Source organism: Orbicella franksi, chromosome 1, assembly GCF_964199315.1.
Source record: "Orbicella franksi chromosome 1, jaOrbFran1.1, whole genome shotgun sequence".
NCBI classification, from domain to species: Eukaryota; Metazoa; Cnidaria; class Anthozoa; order Scleractinia; family Merulinidae; genus Orbicella; species Orbicella franksi.
Genome location: NC_138145.1, coordinates 41,826,105 through 41,832,104, shown reverse-complemented (window position 1 = coordinate 41,832,104; position 6,000 = coordinate 41,826,105). Strand labels below are relative to the sequence as shown.

At 37.0% G+C, this 6,000-nt stretch overlaps 1 long non-coding RNA gene across 1 annotated transcript; it reads left to right on the top strand.

Annotated features, from left to right (window-relative positions):
• Positions 1–572: 572 nt before the first annotated feature.
• LOC145484638 (uncharacterized) lies at positions 573–4,069 on the top strand. The gene is made up of 3 exons (XR_014049044.1): positions 573–651; positions 3,009–3,100; positions 3,943–4,069. It is a non-coding gene; the product is annotated as an uncharacterized LOC145484638 (long non-coding RNA).
• The last annotated feature ends 1,931 nt before the right edge of the window (positions 4,070–6,000 follow it).

Genomic DNA, 6,000 nt, shown 5'->3' with positions numbered 1-6,000 from the left:
CTCGCCCTACGAACTATTGTTTGGTGCCGCTTTATTTGAACTTGCTCCTTGTTTAATGAAACCCCGCCTTACGTTCACCTAGCTCGTTATTACGGCCATTTTGTTTTGTCCCGGAGAAACGCCCATACATTTCTTCATTAGAAAACCACGGTCACATTCTGAAATCTCAACCTGTACAATAATTTAACCCCGTTTATACGGCCACTCAAACTAGTTTTGTTCATCTTTCCACTGTCAATATTTCATACACAGATTAAAGTTTCAATTTTTTTTAACCATATCCATATTCCGGATGCTTATTAAGGAACAGTTGCTTAGAAGTGCAATTGTGTTATACCTGCGTCACTCAATCTAGACCAATAATACGGCCACCCGGTTAATATGGCCAAATTGTCATGGCCTGTTGGTGACAGTATTAACGAGGTTCCACTGTATTTGAGTTTGTCCGTTCAATCCCTACCTAGAGAAACCGTTTCTATTTTAAGACGAGTAGGACTGGAGACGAGAATGGGATAATCCACTTTACATAGATGAGGTGCTTACGTTTGAAGTGTTTAGTCTGCTGAACAATTCAACATACTGAGGAATGTTCTTATCTCTACTACTAGTTCGCTATAAGACGACCAGTTGCACTGAGAAAAAGGAGAGCTGGTAAGATAATGTCAGCAGTGAATTACTTGAAGTTCCTTGAGTCTTTGTAACTTCAATGAAACAGGTTAACTTGGTCGGACGAGGGTTGTTTTCGCTTACTTCCGCCTCTTGTCTTGTGCAGAATTTTAGCTGCATTTAAGTTTAAGTGCGAGTTTGTTTTCACTCTTTTGAAAGTTAACTATTTCTCCTATTGCCTTTAACTGTCGAAGAAAGCAATAGTTTTTCAGAGGGAAGGCCAGTTGCGTACCTTAACATTTAGAGAAAACAATGAGACCTCGAGATAAAGTAACACGATAGACGGGAAAACCTTACTCATTTCCACAGTTGCTTAATTGCTGAGAATATTTTAATTCAATGTCCAATAATTTATGAGCTAACTATCATTCATAACGAGCAGTTTAGTCGCAAGATTTTTACAACGAGACACATACGCATTCGAAGAAGTTAAAGCGGAAGTCGTGGAATGTGAAATCTCGTCTGTTTCTACTTTTCGCAAACGTTGATCAAGAACAACGTAACATAATCTTGCAGATACTTGATTCTTAGATTAATTATAGATTGAAGACAAATGATCTGGTGTTGTGATTTACAATCGAGTTCTTTATCGTAGTTTATGGTACTTGCTTAAACAGGGATTATTTGCTATTCATTAGTAATCAGTATTTACTAGCGACCACTAAGTTTAGCAATAAATTGGTAGTTAAATTATCAGTATTGCCTTTTTGCCTGGCTCAAGTTGTAAAGGTTTCTCTTGACACAACTGCGATACCGGTAAACCCAGCGCGAAAAAGCACATCTTTGTTACGGGTTAACTTTAGTACGTTTAAATTTTCGATTTCATTGCTGCCATTGCAACGATATTTTCAACTGATTTAGGCTAAGCGGAAATGTCATTAGTAGATGTTACATCAGATTTGAGCCAACCTGTTTATTTCTACAGTTGTATTAAACTCCTTGGTGATTGACTGACACTGGCTGGTTTTCAAGTGAGTTAAAAAACAATTGCATGACCGTAGACCTTCTCTGCAAGGTATAAAATTACGAAAAAAAAAAACTGATATATGCATTGTGGTCTGTGTAATTCTTAAAAGGTCATATTAGCAGTGTTTGTCTTTTTATGTAGCTGGTCTGAAACAACAACGTTGGAAAGCTTTTGCTTGCTTGCGTTTCTCAATTTGTTGAATTCTTCAGTTACTACAGCGTATGATTGTTGACTGGCGAATAAAATAATCCTGTTTTTTGATTCTGGACACTGTGACTTAATTTATATTCAAAAGAGTTCTTAAGCTGTTTCAGTGAGCATGATATACAAGACTAACCAAGAACAATATCTTCACTCAGGTAGTGCGGTAAGCTTCAACGCTGAAATCATAAACAGAAAAGCAGTTATATCACGCGCATTTGAAAGAGTAACTTACAAAATGCTCTAGAAAGATTTTGTAGCCAATTTCCACAGACTTCATTACACGACAAAAATATCTAGACAGAGAAGAACATTAGCTAGCTTTTGTTTTTTTTAATGTATTTTCCGGTTATCGGTAATGATCCGAAGGCTTTAAACAGTTGGTATTCACTAAAGCATTAGCTTCTTATCATGCTTTTTTGCACAACAACTGTGGAATCCTTGGGTTTGTCTTAAACCAATCTTTATGAAACATGTTTAAACGGAAAAATAACAGGTTTATATGTTCTTTTCGTTCTTTTTGGTCAAAAGTGTATTTAATTACTGAAGATGAAATCCATAATGGTTTGTAGCGCATCAATGCCGATCGACTCGTGAACACTAAACGACTGCTCCTGCCCTTGGAGAAAGTTAGAAGCTAGATTAAAATATTAGAGGATACAATTTTCGTTTACGGAATTTTATATTCTCATGACGCATTAGAGCGATAAACCCAATGCGAAAAAGCAAATATTTCTTATGGGTGAACAATTTTGACCAAGAGCAAATGTGTTAGTTATTTTACTTAAAAGATTAGAGCCAACCTGTTTATTTCTACACTCACTGTAACTCCTTGGTGAGTGACTGACACTGTCATTTTAAACACTGAAAATTAAAAAACAACTCCACAACGACAGAACTTCCGGCTACAAGGTAAGAAAATTATGAAAAAAAAATTATAATATGTGCATTCTAGTCTATGTAATTGTGGTTGACAGGTTATATTTAGCAGTATTTGTTTACATATGTCAGTGGGTCTAAAAAAACAAAGGTGGAAAGCTTTTGCTTGCTTGCTTTTCTCAGTTTGTTTCAGATACCAATTCGTCGTACACTTGCTTTGCTATGCCTCTTAAATTGTTAAAATAAATCCCCTTTTTAATTCAGTACGCTTTGGCTTTCGTTATGTTCAACACAGTTCTGGCTGTTTCAGAGAGACATACAAGACTAAGCAAAAACAATAGTTAATCACTGTACTGGGTGCGGATCAAAAGCTTCAATGCTGAAGATGTAAGTGTATAAGTGTAGTGCGGAAAGCTTCAGCGCTAACGATATAAACAGACAAGCAATCATCAAGTGTATTTGAAAGAGGAACTTGCAAAATGCGATAGAAAGAGTTTCACTCGGGAGCCCATTTCCATAGACTTCATTACACAACAAGTGCAGCTGGATGGAGAAGAGAATAGCTAGCTTTTTTTTTTATGTATTTTAACCGGTCATGTATCAGTAATCGGTCAGGCTTTAAACAGTCTGTATTCACTAATTCATTACGTTATTATTATGTCTGTTTGAAAAACAACCGTTGTTGTTTGTCTTAAACCCATCTTTGTAATAAACATGCCTAATTTACTAGCAAATATTTTAATAACAGGTTTATATGTTCTTCTTATTCTTTATTGTCAAAAGTGTCATGTAGTTTGCTTATGGAAACCAGCTCCAAATTTTTAGAGTTCGAGTTACGTTTGTGTTTCTGTTTTAAGTCTTTTAATTACGTTGTTTTATTTTCATAATGGATTCTAGCACATCAATGTTGACTCGTAAGCATTAAACTTGCTCTTATCTTTGGTAAAAGGAAGAAGCCACAACGTAGATTTAAATGTTAGATACAATTTCTGTGAAGAAATCTTTCCCTGATGCATTATCTGCGGTAAAATTAAAATAAAACCATTGAGAAAAAGACAAATCGATGTCATTCTTATGAAATAGCTTATATCATTTTATTCGTTGACATTGTTTCAATCTTGCATTGCAGCTTTAATTGTTTTCATCACTACTTTCAATTTTTTACAATAAAAAGAACAAATGTAATATTTTGCAACAAATATTTAGAGCCAACCTGTTTATTTCTCCAGTTGTAATAACCTCCTTGGTGACTAACTGCAACTCTGTCATGTTCGAAGGGTAAATTAAAAACAATTGTACAACTGCAGAACGTCTGTGCGAGGTAAGAAATTCTGAAGACAAATTCTGATATGTGCATTCTAGTCTGTGTGATTAATAGGTTTTATCATATAACTGAGAAAATTACTTCATTATGATTGGCTGAGAGCAGGTCAATTTATCGTTAATTCTTAATTTGCACTGCAGTGCAAATTAACGCGCGCGCGTTCGCAGTTTTTCTCAGTCATATAATAAATGAGTAATCGTATGAAATCTGGAGCAATTAAGGATCTACACTACTCGTGATATTTGAAAATTCTCAGTTCAAATTTTGAGAGAATTTTCAAATATCAGTGTGGAAATCCCTTATTGGATTCGCATTCATACGATTGTCTAGTAGATACATATTAGGAGTGGGTGTCTGCATTTGTATAGGTGTAAAACAACAATGCCTGATTTAGGTAGAAAGCTTCTGCTTGCTTACTTTTCTCAAATTGTGGCAGATACCAATCTGTCGAACACTTCATTTGCTATGTTTGGTAACCAGTCCAAAAAACAATCCAGTTATGTCAGTACGTTGTGACTTTCGTAATATTCAGAACAGATCTACCAGCTGTTTCAGAGAGGCATGCATCAAGATTAAAGCTGTAAAAGCATTAGCTTCACTGTAGTGCAGAAAGCCCCAACGCTGAAGTTAACAAGCAAGCCGAATTCACATATAAAGAATAAATTTGCATGTACTATCAACATGTAATCGAGATCTACAATCGCTTGTAAACAAAAAAAAAAAAAAAACTTCAAGCAAGGAAAAATTGTCAATGAACCGGCAAGATCGCGCCGAGATTTTGGCCGCCGGGAATTTGCTTCCAGGCGAGGATCTTGGCCAGATTCGCGGAAGGATCTCGGCGAGATTTTGGCCGCCGGAATTTTTGCTTCCCGGCGAGAATCTTGCCGGGATTCCAGCCGGGAGTAAAAATCCCGGCGGCCAAACTCTCGCCGGGATCCCGGAGAGACTCCCGCCGAGCTCGCGGCGGGATCCCGCCAAGATCCCGGTCCTCGTCCGCGAGAGGGCCTTCTGATTGGCCCGACATGGTCAATTTGTGTGAATGATTGGACTAATAATTCTGATACTTCAGAGAAACAAGAATTGCTTCCTTTTTCGAACAGTTGATGTATATCTTTTAATTTTAAACCAGTTTGAAAGCGATGCCGATGTAATGCCAAAAGATATAGTACCCATTGATGTATTGACAATGTTTCAGTCTACAACTGAACTCAACCATGAAAACTTGGTGGACTTTGTCTCAGAATTGTTCCCTTCTCTCGGTTCCTCTATTTTTCACTCATACCTTAATTTTTGTGCATCCAAGAAACAGGAAAGTTTGCAACACAGGTTAATTAAAAGTTTAAGGCTAGTACACTGGACGAAACTGTTCTGGATCGAAGTTTTATGACAGAAAATAAAAACAAGCAAAGCGATGCAAGTAATTTTTTGATTGTCTTAAACCTTATTAAATTCCACACAGGCAAGGAAGATTTGGGTTACAGCTTATCTAAATTTGCGGACTGAATCACAAAAGTACGGAAAATTGCGCCATTAAGGAAGGAGCAATAATCCATTTAAACAGCATTGTAATCCTGTGATGCATCAGCGGCTTAGAAAACTGATCAAGGATTCGAGTTGTAATGCTACCACTGAAGGGCCACAAGGCAAATCAAACAAAGTTATTTCAAGCTGTTATGCAGGCCCGGAAACGTTTCTAAAAGCACAACTAGCAGTGTCTGAGGTTCTTGGCCGACAACGCTTTAGCACAGCAGTATTTTGTGCACTTGTTGCTTGTACGAAGGGCGAGCTAAAGGCAGCCATATTCAACTGAAACAGGTGAAAGACCGATCTTGTGGCAAGAACAGTGAGACTTTAAAGAAGATCACTTAGGGAAGACATGTATCGTCTTTCCCCCACATAAGTTGTAAGTCTCTTTCATGCTTTCTTGTCAAAATCTTCACAAAAAAATCCACCAGCACGTAGA